This window comes from Chlorocebus sabaeus, chromosome 14 (assembly GCF_047675955.1).
Source record: "Chlorocebus sabaeus isolate Y175 chromosome 14, mChlSab1.0.hap1, whole genome shotgun sequence".
Classification (NCBI taxonomy): domain Eukaryota; kingdom Metazoa; phylum Chordata; class Mammalia; order Primates; family Cercopithecidae; genus Chlorocebus; species Chlorocebus sabaeus.
In genome coordinates, this window is record NC_132917.1 from 92738910 (window position 1) to 92760268 (window position 21359).

Consider the following 21359-nt stretch of genomic DNA (forward strand, 5'->3'; position numbering starts at 1 on the left):
CAGCCTCCCAAAGTGCTGGAATTACAGGCTTGAGCCACCGCGCCCGGCCCTATGCTCATTCTTCCACAAGAGTGGATTAGGGCTGTTTAATGACAACTTGAGCTTGTCCAGCAGGGAAAGGCCCTGGAAGGAAGGGTGGTTCTGTATACAGTTCCTGGAATACACTTCTTCCAGTGAAGTGTCAGGGAAGAGACACAGCCAGGTTATCAATGGTGTGTGGAATGGGAGTACACCTGAATATGGACATCCCAGAGGGAGAATGGGGGAGCCCCGTACCCCTCCACAAACACCCACATGCACCTCTACCAAAGATTTCAACTCCTCTGGAGACAGTTTTCTCAGCTCAAGCAACCTGTTCCCCTCTTTGCTCTCTTACCATTGAAAATTCCCCAAAGAGGGGCTGGAATTTCTCAAGAGTGTGTTCCAGGCCACCCAGAGCTCCAGACGTGGAAGGAGGCTTTGAGCTCCAGAACCAGAACCTGGGTTTTAGGATGGTGTCATTCAGAAATCATGAGGACTGAGGTTTCCATGGGGACGACGGCACTTGTAGCCACTTTAGTTGGAAAGTAACTGTGTCTGGGCCTGTAATTCTGCACAGGCTGTGTGACAAAACGATGAAGACTCTGGCGCTCTGCAGCCAACTAGGCCTAGCGTCCCATATTTGCAGTTACTCTAACATCCCATATCTGCAGTTACTGTAACATCCCATATCTGCAGTTACTGTAACATCCCATATCTGCAGTTACTGTAACATCCCATATCTGCAGTTACTGTAACATCCCATATCTGCAGTTACTCTAACATCCCATATCTGCAGTTACTGTAACATCCCATATCTGCAGTTACTCTAACATCCCATATCTGCAGTTACTCTAACATCCCATATCTGCAGTTACTCTAACATCCCATATCTGCAGTTACTGTAACATCCCATATCTGCAGTTACTGTAACATCCCATATCTGCAGTTACTCTAACATCCCATATCTGCAGTTACTGTAACATCCCATATCTGCAGTTACTCTCTGTGTGACTTGAAACATGTTTCTTGACCGCTCTGGGTCTCAAATTCTGTCTTTCAAGATTGGAATAATGATGTGACAATTGTGAGGATGAAATGACATGTAAAATGCCTAGTTACATGCCTGGTATATCATAAACTCTCTGTAAATAAGAAGTTACCAAGTTTAGATGCTGCACTTATATAATAGAGTAAAAATACCTTTCTGTTAGGAGGAAAGCAGCCTGTGGAGTGGGGGTATCCCTGCTGGTGAGCAGGAATATTTTCATTTTCTATGCAAAAGGGACTGCCCCAGGCACATAGTTAAGTTGGTGAAATTCAACTACACACACACACAGACACACACACACACAAACACACACACATATATATGCATACTTTTTTTTTTTTTTTTGAGACAGGGTGTCATTCTGTCACCCAGACTGGAATGCAGTGGTGCCATCATGGCTCACTCTCACTGCAGCCTCGACCTCCCTGGGCTCAGGTGATACTACCTCAGCTTCCTAAGTAGCTGGGACAGGCATGCACCACCACGCTTGGCTAATTTTTTTTGTAGAGATGGGATTTCACCATGTTGCCCAGACTGGTCTCAAACTTTTGGGCTCAAGCAATTTACCCCCCTCAGCCTCCCAAAGTGCTGGGATTACAGGCGTGAGCCACTGCACCTGGCCTTCACACATCTTTTAACACTTTCTCTCACTTACCCCACATCACCAGGGCCCCACTGAGTGTCCCAGGTACTGTCCTTTTAAGACAGCCAGGCAAGCTCTGCACAGGACAGCTTCCCCCCATCAGATTACAACTGACTCTGAGAGTGAGATGAGTATTACACCTAATTCTGAGAGTGAGATGAGTATGCAGGTCATGACCCATGAACACAGACAAGGAAGTTACTTACTTCCAACTGTGGAAAGGATCATACAGAGCAATGGAAATGGGAACAGGAGGACTTGGGGTGGTGTGTTTCAATCATGTCTATGGAACAGAAGGATTGGAGGACGCCACAAAGTTTATCAATGGTTGGTAATGCATGGGGTTGTTTCTTTGTTCTTTATGTTGAGACAGGTGCCAAGACGTCTCTGCCGCTTAATATATATAATATGTGACATAACGTATCAATATTTACTGAACCAATCTGCTTGTGTTCTGTCACCCTTCTTCACTGCTCTCAGCAGCTCACCCAGGAAGCCAACAGACACCACATAGATGTACTAGGTTGTAAGGTCCCTTGAGGCAGGTGCCTTGACTTTATGTCCCTCCAAGTATTTCTCAAAACTAGGACAAAAAGATTTTCCATTTGAGTAAACTTATTAATGCTGAGGTTCAGTGACGGGTGCATTATTTTTCCTAGCAGTAAGGATTGTCAACAGAGACTTTCGGAATGACTTACTCATAAGGCATGCATCATTCATTCAACATTTAACATGTACTTGTTCCAGACAGTGTTGTAGGGGTGGAGGATTAAGACAAAGTCCTTGTCCTCACATAGCTTATGATTTTAGTGCATGCCAGAGAGAGGAAATTTTTTTTTTTTTGAGACAGAGTCTTGCTGTTTCGCTCAGGCGCACAATGGCATGATCTCGGCTCACTGTAACCTCTACCTTCTGGGTTCAAGTGATTTTCCTGCCTCAGCCTCCTGAGTAGCTGGGACTACAGGCACATGCCACCACACCCGGCTAATTTTTGTATTTTTAGTAGAGATGGGGTTTCACCATGTTAGCCAGGCTGGTCTCGAACTCCTGACCTCAGGTGATCTGCCCACCTCGGCCTCCCAAAGTGTTGGGATTGTAGGCAAGAGCCACCGTGCTCGGCCTAGACAGAGGAACTTTTAATTGGAGGAGCACATATTCCCACAGTTTTGGCTGCTGGAATTCTGGTTTGGGGTGATGGTTGTGGGAACAGGAATGCTTCCTGAAACCCCTCACATCTCACTATGTAGAGAAAGGTTTTCAATTTTTCCCCAATCAGTATGATGTTGGTTGTGGGTTTGTCATATATGGCCTTTATTATTTTGAGGTATGTTCCTTCCATACCCAGTTTGTTGAAGTTTTTTTTTATCATAAAGGATTGTTAAATTCTATTGAATGCTTTTTTTTTTTTTTTTTTTTTTTAGCATTTGTTTATATGATCATATGGTTTTTGTCCTTTGTTCTGTCAATGTGATGTACCACGTTTGTTGATTTGTGATACAAATCACAAATTTTGATGTTGAACCATCCTTGCATCTCTGGCATGAATCCCACTTGATCATGGTAAATGATCTTTTTAATGTGTTGTTTCATTCAGTTAGCTACTATTTTGTTGAGGATTGTTGCATCTATGTTCATTAGTGATATTGGCCTGTAGCTTTTTGTTGTTGTTGTGTGTCCTTGTCTGGTTTTGGTATCAGGGTGATGCTGGCCTGGTAGAATGATTTTGGAAGTACTCCCTCCTCTTCAGTTTTTAAAAAGAGTTTGAGTAGAATTGGTATTTGTTCTTCTTTAAGTGTTTGGTAAAATTCAGCCATGAAGCCATTAGGTCTTGGACTTTACTTTGGTGGGAGACTTTTTATTACAGCTTTGATTCTGTTACATTCATCATTGGTTTGTTGACGTTTTCTACTTCATGGTTCAGTCTTGGTAGACTGTATGTGTCCAGGACTTTGACTTTATCCATTCCTTCTGTGGTTTCCCATTTGTTGGTGTATAGTTGCCTGTAACAGTCTTTAGTGATCCTTTGTATTTCTGTGGTCTCAGTTGGTATATCCCCTTTTTTTGTTTCTGATTTTATTTATTCTGTCTTTTTTTTCAGTCTACCTAAAGGTTTGTTGATTCAGACTGGTGTGTGGGGGTGTGTGTGTGTGTGTGTGCACACGCGTGTGTGTTTGAGTCAGGGTCTCCGTTGCCCAGGCTGGAGTGCAGTAGCAAGATCTCAGTTCACTGCAGCCTCTACCCCTGGGCTCAAGTGATCCTCCCACCTCAGGCTTCTGAATAGCTGGGACCACAGGCACACACTACTGTGTCTGACTAATTTTTGTGTTTTTTTGAAAACGTAGGGTTTCCCCATGTTGCTCAGGCTATTCTCGAACTCCCGGACTCAAGCGACCCACCCACCTTGGCCTCCCAAAGTGCTAGGATTACAGGCAAGGGCTCCCAAGCCTGGTCTCAGACTGTTCTTAACCTGTGGAAAAGGTAAATCCACGTCATTAAAGAGAAAGAATAACATATAAGCCACAGTGTTGCTGATTTGCCACAACTGGGCATGGTGCCAGACAAAGAGGGCCAGATAAGCCAACCTTGTACCGAGCACAAATTACCAACCAACAGCAGCCCAGTTTCATGGGGGTCGGGGCAGCCAGCCTTTAAGTTGGCCTCAGAGATTCCATCTCCTAGTATTCACAGCTTTGTGTCCCTTTCCACATTATAAGCATATTAGTGTTTGTGACAGAATATGGTGAAGTGAGATAGGTTGCTTCCAAGATTAGGTTAGAAAATACATTGTGGGCCCTATTTCCCTCTCTCTCTCTCCTCCATCCCTCTCCCCCTCTGTCATAACTCTCTCTGGGGAAATCAGATGCCATGTTGTAACAATTACAATAATATTCTGTTATTATTCAGTAGCTAATATGTGCCAGGCACTGTGCTAGGCACCTTACAAATACTTTTCCAATTAATCCTTACTATCGACCCATGAGGTTAATACCATTACTATTCTATACATATCACAAAGGAGAAAATGAGGCCTTGAGAAGTGAAGTAACTTGCTCAGAAGTTGGTCCCAACCTCTTTTGACTCCAAAGTCCATGCTCCTAACCACTCTCAGTATGCTAGGGCAATAGTGGTAACAAAGAACAAAAATCTCAGAACCCAAGCAATTTATAGTTTAGTGAGCAAGATGAAGCACGCACAAAGGGAACAATTAGAGAAAAATTACAAATGAAAATACAAATTTGAGATAATTTGCCCTCCCCACTCCCTTAAGCGATAATGACTAGAGGTGCTAAGGAAAGAGGAATGTGGGGCAAGGGGAATAATCAGGAAAAATTTCTCAGAAGAAATCGGCTTTGATTCAGATTTAGAATTGAAGGCAACTGAAAATATCACCTGAGCTGGTTCCAACATGTATTGACCCAAGGAAAAGTCAAAGGCATCAACATCTCTTTTACCTAGTTTTTCCCTAATGCTCATCTGCCTCCAAGGTCCGTTCCTAGTTTTGATATTGTACAATAGCTATGCAAGATGTTACCACTGGGGAAAATTGAGCAAAGGGTATATGTGACCTATGTGACCTTCTGGCCTTTTCTTTTTTTTTTTGCAATTTTCTGCTATTTCAAAATTAAAAGGTTTTCTCTTTTTTTGGTGGGGGGTGGAAAACTATTTCCCAGGTGTGCCAATCAGTTGTCTACTGGCTCTTAACTCCATTCGCGCCCCCTGCATGCATCTCTGCATCACAAGGCAGCTGGAAGCCTGCAAACCACATTTCCTAGACTTTCTTTTCAGTTGATTTTAAGTTCTGCCAGTAGGAGTCACTGGCAGTAAATTGGAAGATGATGAAAGCCACAGGCTTTTTCTTTTATTCTTGAGGCAGCAGTGTATCCCAGCAGCCTCAGTAGCCCGGTGACTGTGGGTCCTGGAAAACACCTTTCCTTTTCTTTCTCCAGGTTAGGTGGATGGTAGCACCCTGCAGTTACTGATCTTTGGGGTAATCTCATTTCCCCTTTCAATCCTTCAGCCTTTCCAACAATTTTTTTTTTTTTTTTTTTTTTTTTTGAGATGGAGTTTCGCTCTTGTTACCCAGGCTGGAGTGCAATGGCGCCATCTCGGCTCACTGCAACCTCTCAAATACCTTGAGTGGTAGTTTCTGATTTCCTGACCAGACACACCTCAAACACTGTAATATTTAAAACGTATTGCAAGTCAAGGAATGGATGATAATTGAATAGGAAATAATCCTCAAAGATTTGGCACCATTCATATGCCCTGATGTTCCTCACCCTCACACATACACACAAAAGACCAGAGTTTAGTATCACGTTGGTATAGATTTGAATCCAGTCTTAATCTACTTATCAGCTCTGAAATTATGGGCACAACTGTGAGCCTCCATGAGCTTTGGTTTCCTCATCTGTAGAGTGAAGGTAATAATATTTATCTAATAATGCACATGCTAAATGGCCTAGTCATCCCACAGTGTGTACATATGTTAAAACACCATGTGGCCTGGTGCGGTGGCTCACACCTGTAATCCCAGCATTTTGGGAGGCCAAGGCAGGCGGATAACCAGAGGTCGGGAGTTTGAGACCAGCCTAGCCAACATGGTGAAACCCTGTCTTTACTAAAAATACAAAATTAGCCGGGCATGGTGGCGCATGCCTGTAATCCCAGCTACTCAGGAGGCTGAGGCCGGAGAATCACTTGAACTCGGGAGACGGAGGTTGCGGCGAGCCAAGATTGTGCCATTGCACTCCAGTCTGGGCAACAGGAGCGAAACTCTGTCTCAAAACAAAAACAAAAACAAAAACAAAAACAAAAAACATAAAAACACCACGTTGTACACCATGAATATATACAATTTTTACCTGTCAATTTAAAAAAAGACTTATCTAATGAAATCATCCTGGGGAAAAAAATGAAATTACGTATGGAAAACACTTGAGACACAATACATATCAAATATGTCTTTAAATCAATTTTCTCTCCAATTTAAGCACCCGTTCCTTTTATTGTTCCAGCAGCCTGAATTATTGAAATAGCAGACTGAATATTCACTCAGGAATCAAATTCTTATGAAAATCCACACAGGAGATAACTGGAAAGAAAAAGTCAAATTAAAGTGGTTGGCAATTCATCATTTGGTTTCATTAGTTCCAGGGCCAGCCTAATTTCCTTTCAGTTTCCCACAACAGGACTTTTTGAAGACTCACAGTTGAACCTTATTTTTATGCCTGAATTGATTAAAACTTTTAACTTCTTTTACAGACTCTAGTCCAGTTCTTATTTCTGTGAATAAGCAGGACCTTCAGTACAGCAGAAACAGTAGACCTGTCTTAGCTCCATGCATAAATTATGATGTCTGCTTCTTAGCAATACTCTCTGCGACATCAGCAGCAGAGTCAGCTAACAGTGGCTGGGGGATGCCACAGTCTGGAACTCTACTACACAGATGGACATGGATTTCTGTGGCTTGATAAACCATCTGGATTTCTTACATTTAGGGTGAATCCAATTATTTGTTCTTTCCTTTGGAGGGTGAAAAGTGTCTTCCCAACAAGGTAAGTAAAACTGTCCATGTTTTTCTCCTTGTTGATTCTCTATGGTTGGCTACTCTCTCATGATTGTCAATCAAAGGTGGATTATGGGATTTCTACAATTTATGCTCTGAATGTGATGACGTTGGCTGATCTCTAGATGTATTCGGAAATAGGAATAATCACATTCCTCTTTTCCCTATGCGTTAAGGTCTTTGTTAACTGGGATCGTTTGTTTTATAATATATTTTGGTGTCTTAATATGTTTCATTAATAGAGTTCATGCTAAAAAACATTGTGTGAGTTAGCCATTTAAAAACGAAAGACAAGATCTACTAAAGTAAACAAAAACAGTACTAGATACAACTACCTCTGTTTTTGGATAATTAAAGTGTGTTAGGATTCTACATGTCCTCCTTTCAGCTCTATAAGCACTTCATGTCGATCACCTGTAGCTGTGCAGAAAGGAATGTCCCAGAGAGATGGCGGGGGGTGGGGTGCAGGTGTGCCAGTTGGGCCTCCCAAACACAATCAAAATAGTTTAAGTAGAAGAAAAAAGTATGTGTTGAAGGACAAATGCTTGCCTAAATCTAGGAGCATAAGCGATGTCCTCAGGACTTGGTCTCTCTGTCTGTCTCTCACTACACTCTCCTTAGTGCTTGTTCTATCCACAGGCAGGCCCTCATCATGGGGGCAAAGTGGCTGTCAGCACCTCCAGGCATGTAACCTGACTCTCAACAGATTTCTGGGGTCAATCCTATTTGGACAAGCTGAGATTATCTGTCTTCCCTGATGCAATCCATGTAGCCAGGGGAAGGGTCCCTGGAAGCAGAGCCTGAGACAGTGGTTTGGGGGCACATGATGTATTGAAGAAGTGCCCTTCAGGAAAAACCTACAGGGGAAGGGGAGAAACAGGACAGGGCAGGGGAAGGAGTTAAGCAAGGATGTGGTGTCAGGTCAAGTCTAGCCTGGTCCGATCCACAAGATATAAGCATTGAGGACAAATTGCATCATAGTTGGCCTCCCTTAAAGGCAAGGGCTTACCTTTTATAATCTATTTCATTTGGTCATTGGCTGTAGTCTGCCCCTAGAGGAAAGATCGCTCCCCGGGGAAAGTAGCTGTATCATCTCAGGGGAATTCCCTGGAGAGGGGGCAGATGTGAGCTGTTAGCAGCCTATATTGCAGCATTAGGTGCACGGGCTGGTGAAGAGACCCTGAGTGGGCACCATGGCATCTACTATAAGTTTAGTGAGACTCTTCCTATACCCCCTGATAAAGCATGCTTTTTTCAGAATCCATGGCTTCCAGTACCACAGAATCTAAAGTTAGTGAGGAACAGAAACACAAATTCCCCAAGTGGGATGGTGAGAAAGGCCATTCCCCTCTCCACCATTTAGTCCCCATTTCAATGAATTCTACCTCTCAGGAACACTGCATATCTAATGGTTGTTGGTTTAAGGAGTGTGTTGCATCTTGAAGAATAGCACCCCATCCTCATAGGGCGTCATCTCCAGGTCAGCACCTCAACTGCATCTTTAAGAGGCCATTCCACTGCTGTGTCAGGCTGGAAGCTTCTGGAGGATGCAGTACATGTTAGGAACAGTGGATCCTGTGGTCATGGGCCCATGGCTGCACCTCCCTTGTCATCCAGTGGGTCCCTTGTTTGAAGCCAGGTTTTGTGGAATCTCATATCTGTAAATCATTCCCACTGTGAGTTCTCAAATAGTGATGCTGGCTCTGGCTCTGCGGGCAGGAAAGCCAAACCCTCACCCAGAACTCGTATCAATTCCAGTCAGGATGAATTGCTGCCCTTTCCAGAGTAGCAAGTGTCCCTTGTAATAAACTTGCCACCAAGTCCCTGGCTGGTTGCCACAAGGGAAAGTACAGGTGGCTCAGCATCTGTCTCTGTTGCTGACAGGCTGGACAATTACACCAGTCGTGGTAAGAGGAGCCTGTGTTTTTGGGCCTCTGCACAGCCTCTATCTATGCCTTCATGGCTATTTTCTTCCTGAGGCCATGATGGAAGTACCAGGATGACTGAGGGCAGAGGCTGGTGGGCATCAATTAGTTGAGTCACTCAATCCATGTATTGGCTTAATACCTCATCCACAATGGATGGTCCTTTGTGAGCATTAACATGTGCTACAAAGACCCTCATTCTTGATGTCCACTCCAATAGGTCCAACAATACACCTCTTCCCCAGACCTCCTTCTCCCTTGATCTTGCTATGCTGCTCCTTCCACTCCCCTAATCCACCAGTCAAGTCATTCATCACTGCCTGTGAGAGGATGTATATTCTTACTTTGGGTTATGGTATGGTTTGGCTGTGTCCCCATCCAAATCTCATCTTGAATTGTAGTTCCTGTAATCCCTTCATGTCATGGGAGGGACCCAGTTGGAGGTAATTGAATCATGGTGGCAGTTACCTCCACGCTGTTCTCGTGATAGTGAGTGAGTTCTCATGAGATCTGATGGTTTTATAAGGGGTTTCTGCTTGGCACTTCTCCTTCCTGCCATCGAGTAAAGAAGGATGTGTTTGCTTCCCCTTCCTCCATGATTGTGTTTCCTGAGGCCTCCCCAGCCATGTGAAACTGTGAGTCAATTAAACCTCTTTCCTTTATAAATTACCCAGTCTTGAGCAGTTCTTTTTAGCAGCATGAGAATGAACTAATACAGGTTACTTCTGTCTCCACCCAAAGTGTATGACCAATTGCATAGCCTGAATGTCTGCCCCCTGGAGGGATTCTCCTCATCCCTCTTGTCTCTGAGTGGGTCAACCATGCAATAGCAGTGCCTTTTCAGCTGGTACCAATGTACTGAGCCAAGCCATCCCTGAATCACACTCAGACCCTTTGTCTTTCTGTCATCTGTTGATAATTGACCCATGTTGCTATGTGAGATGAGCTGAGAAAAAGTGGATCATGTGAGTGTCTGGCTCCTTGCTCATGCAGCTTAGTTATTTGTTCTGGATCTGCTTGAACGTGATCTTGGATGTGCCATTTCCACCTTTCAGTGGATTGCTGCAGGCTCTGCTAAACCATATGACTCTGGGTCTGACAGCATGCGGTTCATGATGGGCAGTTCTGACCACATGATCACTTCATGCCCCAGAGTCAGATGCACCATCTCACCACACCCTGGTCATGTGAGGGGCTGTTTTTTAAATGATGTCTAGTTCTCTGCTGCGGATACATAACTTGCTGCTGAACCCTGTATGTCTATGCTGAGATTTTCCTATTGGGGTTCCACATGGTATCACTTTCTAATTCTAATCCATGAGATATGTCCATTCACTTGGCCTAGGCAGCAGTTCTGTCTATATTATAGCCCAAATATGCTGCAGTACCCTTTTCTGCTCGGAGCGTCTGTCAAAACTAACAGCTTGTTACTAATATCCGATAAATGGGTTGGAATGATATTCCCAAGTGTGAAATAGTCCACCTTCAAAACCAAAAGAGGTCTACCAAGCACTGCGCCTCTTTCTTTAGTAGTAAGATGTTCAAGGTGAAAAACTTGTTCCTGCTTTGGAGGGCCCGTCCTGACATGTCCCACACTTTTAGACTCCTAAAATTGTCATCACTGTGCAAACCCCTGAATCTTTATGGGACCTACTTCCCACCCTCATGAAGTGCGTATGTTTCACAAAGGCATCCCGAGTACTTGCCAGCTCATGCTCATCAGGTCCAATTAATGTGTTGTCATCAATAAAGTGGACCAATGTGACATTTGGAGGAATGTCCCAGATGGTCCAGCTCTCTTTTGGTCACAGTGAGACAGAGATCAGGAGAATTAACATAGCCCCTGGGTGGCCGGGCGCGGTGGCTCATGCCTGTAATCCCAGCACTTTGGGAGGCCGAGGTGGGCAGATCACGAGGTCAGGAGATGGAGATCATCCTGGCTAATATGGTGAAACCCCGTCTCTACCAAAAAATACAAAGAATTAGCCGGGCGTGGTGGCGGGCGCCTGTAGTCCCAGCTACTCGGGAGGCTGAAGCAGGAGAATGGCGTGAACCTGGATCCTTGCAGAGCCAAGATCCAGCCACTGCACTCCAGCCTGGGTGACAGAGCAAGACTCCACCTCAAAAACAAAAAACAAAAAACAAAACAAAACAAACAAACAAAAACAAAACCAAAGAAACATAGCCCCTGGGCAAGAACGTGAATGAAAGCTATGAATGTGAACTATTTCTGATCTTCCTGTTGAGTAGGAGAAAACCTCCTTTGCCAGATCTGTAGCCACATACTAGATTACTAGCAGCTGTGTTAATGTGCTTTAATAGTAGGGATACTACATTGTTATAGTAGCTCCATTTGAGGTTATGTCTTGGTTAATGTTGCAGCTGGCCACTGTGATACACCTTGAATCCAGGTGTGCAGGAATCAATCTGGTAAATTACTTGGGAACATAACGGGAACCATCAGTGATGGATCTTTTTTTTTGAGATGGGGTCTTGCTGTGTTGCCCAGGCTGGAGTGCAGTGGCCTGATCTCAGCTCACTGCAAGCTCCGCCTCCCAGGTTCATGCTATTCTCCTGCCTCAGCCTCCCGAGTAGCTTGGACTACGGGCGCCCGCCACCACGCCCAGCTAGTTTTTTGTATTTTTAATAGAGACGGAGTTTCACCGTGTTAGCCAGGATGGTCTCGACCTCCCGACCTCGTGATCCACCCGCCTCGGCCTCCCAAAGTGCTGGAATTACAGGCGTGAGCCACAGCGCCTGGCCAGATGTTTTGTTTTTGAGGATGGCACTCATCTTTGTCATTACCCCTGGAATGCACTATTGTTCTTGATATGTGATATTTGCTAAGGTTGTGGGTGCAGTTTCAGGGTGGCTCTTTGATCTTTGATCTCTACTGAGAAATTGAAACACACACACAAACACATGACGAAATCAAAGAACATACAGAAGGCTGAAACCAGCTACTCCAGTAATGGAGAGTCACAATCCCTTGCATTGTGTGCGTGTGTATGTTTTAAGGCCATACAGTTGGAATCAGAAGGCCAGAAAAGTCAGTTGAATAGCAGTTTACTAAACCAGGATGGGAAAGTTTCCCTGATAAGAGTTCATGAATAGCCTGGATGAGAGGTTCATTTTTGGCTGTGTATCATCCAAACAAAGGGAAGTTGCCCTGGGCTGATGAGGGGATGGGAGGTGTGTGACATTGGAAGCTGATCTCGGGGGACTGCTTTTTGCCTTGGGGGCAGAACTAACCAAGACGTGGTCATAAATCTGTGCTCACTTCAGCCAGTGATGTCTTGAGATTGATTATCATTTACTTTTTGGAGAGCAGTCCCTTTATTTGTGATGCTTCTGAGACGTAAACTCAGTGGCGATGCTGCTTAGCCAAAGAGTTGTTTCTATGGGAGGCTGACGCAGGAGAATGGCATGAACTTGGGAGGCGGAGCTTGCAGTGAGCTGAGATCCGGCCACTGCACTCCAGCCTGGGTGACAGAGCGAGACTCCGTCTCAAAAAAAAAAAAAAAAAAAAAAAAGAGTTGTTTTTATTAGTTTGTTCTGGCTAATTAATATGATCAGGGAGTTAAAAATTTGCAGAATTTCTTTGTTTTTTTTCTCCAGAGAAAGATGACAAAATTACTTTAAATAGTAGACCCTCTGATTTTGTGTGTCATCTCAGACATACTATAATAAATTATCTGGCACCTAGAATTCTATTGTAATAGTATCTGTTGTTTTGTCTTCTTGGTAGCCTCCTTCTGCAACAAAGCCCTGATTTTCAACATAGAATCATCCTCCTTGACTTTTAGCAGATACGGTTAGTGGGGCCACATCCAGTGCTGGGTGCAGGGCTGGGCACATAGAAGATACCTAGCCAGTCAGCATGTTCTCTTCCTGAGGCGAGTGCTCTTTCTCTACCCACATCCCTTCACCAGGTCAGTGCACCCATGCCCAGCTGCTGTGAGGCTTATCTACTGACAGTCATAGGTGCACCCCTTCTCTAAAGAATTGGCTGGAAGTTTTGCTCACATCTATAATCCCAGCACTGTGGGAGGCTGTGGCAGTGAAATTGCTTCAGCCCAGGAATTCTAGACCAGCCTGGTTACAAGGTCATTAACTAGAGTGGAATTTCAAAGCCTGATCTACCTCAGGATGCGCTTGCCCTGCTGAAGGAGGGAGATGTTATATGTAAAGGAGCAGCAAGGCCTGAATAACAGGGATTAAGAGAACTGTAGTGTGTACCTAGAAATAGATCCTGATGGCTAGGAGTCAAGGTTGTGTAGAAGGTGAGGCTGCATAAGGAAGCTGTGATGGTTCATATTAGGTGTCAACTTGATTGGACTGAAGGACACCTAGATAGCTGGCAATGTGTCTAGGTGTGTCTGTGAGGGTATTGCCAGAGGAGACTGATATTTGAGTTGTTGGTTTGGGAGAGGAAGACCCACCCTCAGTGTGGATGGGCACCATCCAATCTAGTTGCCAGGCTAGAATGAAGAAAGCAGAAAATAGGATAAGTTTGCTTGTTGAGTCTTATGCCTTTCTTCTTCCCATGCTGGCCACTTGCTTCCACTCCTCCTGCCCTTGGACCTCAGACTCCAGTGACTGCCTGAGAGCTCTTAGGCCTTTGGCCTCAGACTGAAGCTGCACTGTTGGCTTCCCTGGTTTTGAGGCCTTCTGACTTGGACTGAGCCACTACTGTCTCTTTCCTCAGCTTGCAGACAGTCACTTTATAATCATGTGAGGCAGTTTTCCCTAATAAACTCTCATATTTGTTCTCCCCTCTGGAGAACTCTAATACAGAAGCCTTCTCAAGGTGGGGGTATCTTTTACATAACACAAGATTTGACACCTGCAATGAGCCCCACAAGAAAGCGCTAATATACCGCTGTGGGTTCTGGAAGGTTGGGAAAATGAATGGCCCACATTAAATGAAGTACAGATGCCAGAACTATGGACAAAGAGTTCAAGAAGACACTCCATTTATCAGAGCTAAGAAGGCCCTGGTGGGAGGGCAGCAGCATCAGTGAGAGGCACAGTAGCAAATGTCTTCTGAAGGTCAAGGAGAATGGTGGGGGCGCTGTTACAGAACTGGACTTCCTGTTAGCGATGGGGAGCATAGGATCCCAGCACAGTAAGGACCACATGACAGCTCTTAAATGTCAGGAAGAAGGTGAACACCATCACTGTACTGGGCAGCAAGGTTGGAATCACAGTCAGAAAGATGTTTCTTGTTAATGTAAACTTGTCTGGTAATATCAACATGGTAATTTACTTAACAAGCCATCATTTTCTCATTACATTGAAATACTGTGCCATTGTCTTACATTAAATTCTGAAATGTGCTTGATTTATATCTGGATTCTGTAGTCTGAATATCCTTGGGTCAGTTCAATAGTGGGCTGATTGTAGTTTTTTTTTAGGATATTCAACTACTTAAAAATGATTAAGTATAGGAACTTACATGAGATAGATTTATTTCTCTCCAAATCCGAAGCTGGTAGGAGGTGCAAGTGATGTAGGCTGCTCCAACCTATGAGTTAGTTCAAGGCGCCAAGTTCCTTTTTGTTTTTTTAGCCATCTCTTAGGGTGTTACCTGCATCATCTCACTATACCTATGTTCCAGCCCATGGTATGAGAGGGAAACAGGGGAGAGAAACAAAGTCCTTTCTAAGGGCATAACCCCAAAGTCACATATTTTATTACATATGTGTGCCTTTAGTCAGAATGTAGTCACACTACCAATCTAGCTATAAAGGAGGCCAGAGATCGTAATCTCTGACAGGTTGGCCTATTCTTAGATAAAACTAATGGGAAGAAGAGACATGGACATAGGAAGCGTGGTAACCAGCCTTTACGGTGGCCCCCGATAATCCCTGACACCTGGTATTTACATCCTTGTGTAGTCCCCTCCCATGTTATACTAAGTTTAATCTGTGTGTCCAGCATCATAGGCAGGAGTGACAGTATGTCACGTCTGAAAATAGATCACAAAAAGACTGCAGCCACAGTCTTGGGATCTCTCTCTGACCACTTGCTCTGCGGGAAGCCGGTTGCTATGTTGTGAGGCAGCCCTGTGGACAAACCCATATGGAAAGAACTGAGCGTCTGGCCTCCCGACAACCATACGGTGAGCTTGGAAGTGGATTCTCCAGCCTCAGTCAGGCCTTGAGATGTTGCAGCCCAGGCGGATAGCTTGACTACACCCTGGTGAGACACTCTGAGCCAGAACCACCCAAATAAACTGTAGTTGGATTTGCGGGGGTAGGGTAATGGAGTATCCCTCTGTCACCCAGCCTGGAGTGCAGTTGCACAATCTGGGCTCACTGCAACCTCTGCCTCAGAAACCGAGGTAATGAATGCTTGTTATTTTAAGCTGCTATGTTTGAGGGTAATTATTACACACTCTGTCGCTGCATAACGAATTGCTCCAGAGTGTAGTGGCTTAAAACCCCTACATTTATTAGCTCATAGATTCTTTGAGTCAGGAATCTGGACATAATATAGTTGGATCCTCAGGCTCTGGTTGTAATCAAGGTGTCAGCAGGACCGCAGTTACCTTCAGGCTTGACTAGGGATAGATCAGCTTCCAAGCACTCTCACGTGGTTGTTGGCCAGATTCTACACGGGTTATTAGACTAAAGCTTCAATTCCTCAAACGCTGTTGGCTGGAAGCCTCTCTCAGTTCCTTACTACATAGGCTTTTCCACTGGGCAGCTTACAACACGCCTGCTGGCTTCACTACAGTGAGCAAGAAAGAGGGTAAGAGATGGTAAGCAAGAAGAAAGCCACAGCCTTTTGTAACTTAATCTTTGAAGTAATATTGTCAGAGGTGTTTGAACCAGAGCGACTCCATATTGAATAGGGGCAGGGTAAAATTAGGCTGAGACCTATTGGGGTGCATTCCCAGGAGGTTAGGCATTCTTAGTCATAGGATGACATAGGACGAGAGCACAAAGTACAAAGACCTTGCTGATAAAACAGTTTGCAGTACAGAAGCCAGCCAAAACCTACCAAACCCAAGATAGCAATGAAAGTGACCTTTGGTCATTCTCACTGCTCGTTATATGCGAATTATAATGCATCAGCATGCTACAAGACATCCCCATCAGCACCATGACAGTTTACAAATGCCATAGCAACGTCCGGAAGTTACCCTATATGGTCTAAAAAGGGGAGGAAACCTCAGTTCTGGGAAGTGTCCACCCCTTTTCTGGAAAACTCATGAATAATCCACCCCTTGTTTAGCATATAATCAAGAAAGAACTGTAAGTGTTCTCAGTCGAGCAGCCCACACCACTGCCCTGCCTATGGAGTAGCCATTCTTTTATTCCTTTATTTTCTTAATAAGCTTGCTCTCACTTTACTCTATGAATTCACTTCGAATTCTTTTTTCGTGTGAGATCCAAGAACCTTCTCTTGGGGTCTGGATCGGGACCCCTTTCCAGTAACAATATTCCATCACTTTTTACATATTCTATTCATGAGAAGTAAGCAACAAGGTCCAGGCCACACTTAAGCAGAGGGGATTACACAAGAGGTGGAATATCAGGAAGTGGAGATCACTGGAGACCATCCTAGCAAGCTGCCCACCGTAGTCTGCTCTCTGGTCCCCAGTGATCCATGGTCCCTCCCATGTGACAAATACATCTACACCTCTCCAAGAGTCCCCAAAGCCTCACCTCATAACATCAGCTCTGAGTCCAGAATCTCATCATCTAAATCAGGTCCAGGTATGGTTGAGATACATTAGGTGTAGTTCCCCTAGTACAGCTCCTTAAGCACAGTTCCAGTTGATCTGTGGATTTCTGAAGCTAAAGAGGAGATATCTGCCCACCTCCCACACCCAATGTATTAGTCTGTTCTCGTGCTGCTAATAAAGACATACCTGAGACTGGGTAATTTACAAAGGAAAGAGGTTTAATTGATTCACAGTTCCACATGGCTGGGGAGGCCTCACAATCATGGGGGAAGGCAAGGGGGAGCAAAGCCACGTCTTACATGGGAAGGCAAAGAAAAAAATGAGAGCCAAGTGAAAGGGGAAACCCCTTATAAAACCGTCAGTTCTCATGTGACTGATTCACTACCATGAGAACAGCATAGGGGAAATTACCCCCATGATTCAATTATCTCCCACTGAGTCCCTCTCACAACATATGGTTATTATGGGAGCTACAATTCAAGATAAGATTTGGGTGGGGATATAGCCAAACCCTATCACCCAGTATACGATGGTGGGACAGGCACAAGATTACCTCTACACACAAAAAAGGGGCAAATAGGAGGCACACAGGTGTTACTGGTCCATAGCAATTCTGAAATCCAAATTTTAGAACTCAGTCTCATTCCTGCTAAAAATAATTCTCCATAGCTCTTGGCTTCTCTGGACTCTATTTTTGCCTTCTGAATCATCCTTTTTTTTTTTTTTTTCCAAGACAGAGTCTCACTCTGTCACCCAGGCTGGAGTGCAATGGCATGATCTCGGGCTCACTGCAACCTCCACCTCCCAGGTTTAAGTGATTCTCCTGCCTTAGCCTCCTGAGTAGCTGGGATTACAGGTGCCCGCCACCACACTTGGCTAATTTTTGTATTTTTAGTAGAGACAGGGTTTCGCCATGTTGGCCAGGCTGCTCTCGAACTCCTGACTTTGTGATCCGCCCACCTTGGCATCCCAAAATGCTGGGATTACAGACATGAGTCACTGCGCCCTGCATTTTTTTAAAAAAAAAAAAGAAAGGAAAGGTAGCATCTGTTTTCTCAGCTGCTTCCTGTCCTGCTAGAATTTTGGAGATCCAACAGTCCCTTTTTATGTTGTACTGGGTCTGCCTTTTCCACTCCAAACTGACAGACACAGATTTCTCAGGACATTTGTGGGTCTTTTTGTGTGCTCGCTTAATGTGTTAACCACATTAGATGAAACCCTACAGATCTCTCTGGATAAATCCTTCACTATCTTGAGCTCCTGCTGGGAGGCTGAGGAACAATACTCTTAAGCTCCCTAGAGGTTTAATTGTTTGAGACAATCTGAAAGCAACACCCTTAATCTCTTTAAAAGGACCTTTGTGTGACTGAGTATGACTGTGATCCTTTGGTCTCTCTGAGATTTTAACATTAGGTTGTATATGCATAGAAGTAGGTAACCAATGTAGGGAGCATTTAGCATTCTCCACCATATAGTGGATTTAAAGGCAATTCCCCGTTATTATTATTTGACTTAGTGTCTTGGCGATTCTCAAGCATTTATTTTCCCATATAATTTTTGAAATCCTTTTAGCTAGCTCAAACACATTGTGTAAGAACCAAAGTAATATCCATATATTATTAATGTTGGAGGGATTTTTATTCCTATGATAGTGAGTCTCCCCATTCAGATACGGTGTCTCTCAATGTACTTAGTTTTAACATCCTCTACAAAATTCTATTCAAGTTAAACTCATGTCTTTGATGTTATTTTTATTTCATGTTGAATTTAGTTGCTATTCAATGACATGGTTTTCCTTTTCCATTTCTGATTTTTGTTCATAGAGAAAATATGTGCAACTATTTAACCAAATTTACTTATTCCTTTAAGATTGTTTTTGTTCCTTCCCCAACCCCCCGCCGGAGACAGTCTTACTCCGTCACCCAGGCTGGAATGCAGTGGCATGATCTCGGCTCACTGCAAGCTCTGACTCCCAGGTTCAAGCAAGTTTCCTGCCTCAGCCTCCTGAGTAGTTGGGACTACAGGCGTGCACCATCACACCCGGCTAATTTTTGCATTTTGTATTTTTGGTAGAGATGGAGTTTCACCATTTTGGCCAGGCTGGTCTCAAACTCCTGACTTGACCTACCAACGTGCTGGGATTACAGGCATGAACTATCACACCTGGCCTATTTTTGTTTCTTTTCTAAACTATCTTGGATGGTTTTGCCTATTTTCCAACATTTAAATGGATTATTTCAATTTTTTTGCGGGGGTAGGGTAATGGAGTATCCCTCTGTCACCCAGCCTGGAGTGCAGTTGCACAATCTGGGCTCACTGCAACCTCTGCCTCCTGGGTTCAAGCGATTCTTCTGCCTCAGCTTCCTGAGTAGTTGGGATTACAGGTGCGTGCCACCATGCCTGGCTAATTTTTTTTTTTTTTTAATAGAAATGGGGTTTCGCCATGTTGGCCAGGCTGGTCTCGAACTCCTGACCTCAGATGATCTTCCCACCTCGGCCTCCCAAAGTGCTGAGAATACAGGCATGAACCACCATGCCTGGCTCCAATTATTTCAATTTTGATCTAATTATATTGAGTAGAATTTTGAAAAAAGATGTTTAATAGTGGTGGCAGATGATATTTCTAACTTGAAACTGACAGATAAAATTGGCTCTGTGTTTTACTCTTTAGTATAAAGCTTTTTCTTGATGACTAATCATTTTACTTGGAAATTTTGAAAAAAGATCAGAAACAGGCTTTTTAGTATTTATTGATTTAATCATATTATCCTAGTTTAAATTATTGATTTAATATACTGTGATAGTTGAATATTTTTTAAAAAATAGTCTTAACTTTTTGGACAGTTTTGGACTTACAGAAAAATTAAGAAATTAGTACCAAGGGCACCTATATGCCCTGTACTCAATATCTCCTATAACCAACATCTTACACAAGTATGGTATATTTGCAACAATTACTCAACTAATATTGATTTGTTATTATTAGCTAACATCAATATTTTGTCCAGATCTCCTTAGGTTTTACCTAATTTTATTTTCTGTTCAAAGATCTCATCCAGGACACCACATTACATTTAGTTGTCATGTGTTCTTACGCTCCGCTTGGCTGTGACAGTTTCTAAGACTTTTCTTTTTTTTATATTTGTATTTATTTATTTTTATTATACTTTAAGTTCTAGGGTACATGTGCACAACGTGCAGGTTTGTTACATATGTATACATGTGCCATGTTGGTTTGCTGCACTCATTAACTCATCATTTACATTAGGTATATCTCCTAATACTATCCCTCCTCCCTCCCCCTATCCCATGACAGGCTGAAGTGTGTGATGTTCCCCACCCTGTGTCCAAGTGATCTCATTGTTCAATTCCCACCTATGAGTGAGAACACGCGGAGTTTGGTTTTCTGTCCTTGCGATAGTTTGCTCAGAATGATGGTTTCCAGCTTCATCCATGTCCCTGCAAAGGACATGAACTCATCCTTTTTCATGGCTGCATAGTATTCCATGGTATATATGTGCCACATTTTCTTAATCCAGTCTATCACTGATGGACATTTGGGTTGGTTCCAAGTCTTCGCTATTGTGAATAGTGCCTCAGTAAACATATGTGTGCATGTGTCTTTATAGCAGCATGATTTATAATTCTTTGGGTATATACTCAGTAATGGGATGGCTGGGTCAAATGGTATTTCTAGTTGTAGATCCTTGAGGAATCGCCACACTGTCTTCCACAACTGTTGAACTAGTTTACAGTCCCACCAACAGTGTAAAAGTGTTCCTATTTCTCCATATCCTCTCCAGCACCTGTTGTTTCCTGACTTTTTAATGATCGCCATTCTAACTGGTGTGAGATGGTATCTCATTGTGGTTTTGATTTGCATTTCTCTGATGGCCACTGATGATGAGCATTTTTTCATCTGTCTGTTGGCTGCATAAATGTCTTCTTTTGAGAAGTGTCTGTTCATATCCTTTGCCCACTTTTTGATGGGGTTGTTTGATTTTTTCTTGTAAATTTGTTTAAGTTCTTTGTAGATTCTTTTCTTGTTTCTGATGACCTTGACAGTTTTGAGGATACTGGTGAGATTTAGCCCTGTTGATGCTGGCCTTGATCACCTGGCTGAGATGGTGTCCATGGTGTTTCTCCACAGTAAAGTCCCTCTTTCTTTCCCTTTCCTTACTGTACTCTTTGGAAGGAAGTCCTTATGTCAGAGGTGTTCGAACTGGAGTGACTCCATTTTGAGTGAGGGCTAGGAAAATGAGGCTGAGACTTGCTGGGTGGCATTCCCAGAAAGTGAGGAATTCCTAGCCCCTAGATGTTTATGGTTAAGGGAACAGATTAACAATGTGTACTAAATAGATGCAGACTTGGGAGTGTCCAGATATCCCGATATCTGGAGAAGAAGGCCATTCCTAATTTTGCTTTAAACATAATATCGATTCTTGCAAAATATAGTA

General features: G+C 43.6%; 1 protein-coding gene across 3 annotated transcripts in view; it reads left to right on the forward strand.

Annotated features, from left to right (window-relative positions):
* Window positions 1–6303: 6303 nt before the first annotated feature.
* LOC103241267 (uncharacterized) overlaps window positions 6304–21359 on the forward strand; it is a 59785-nt gene continuing 44729 nt past the window's right edge. For 2 of the 3 annotated variants that reach the window (XM_073023152.1, XM_073023153.1), the window contains exon 1: window positions 6305–7270. The gene's annotated coding sequence lies outside the window, so the exon portion shown is untranslated. Of the gene's footprint in view, window positions 7271–21359 lie in introns of all 3 variants that reach the window. The other variant, XM_073023154.1, reaches the window with a different exon arrangement.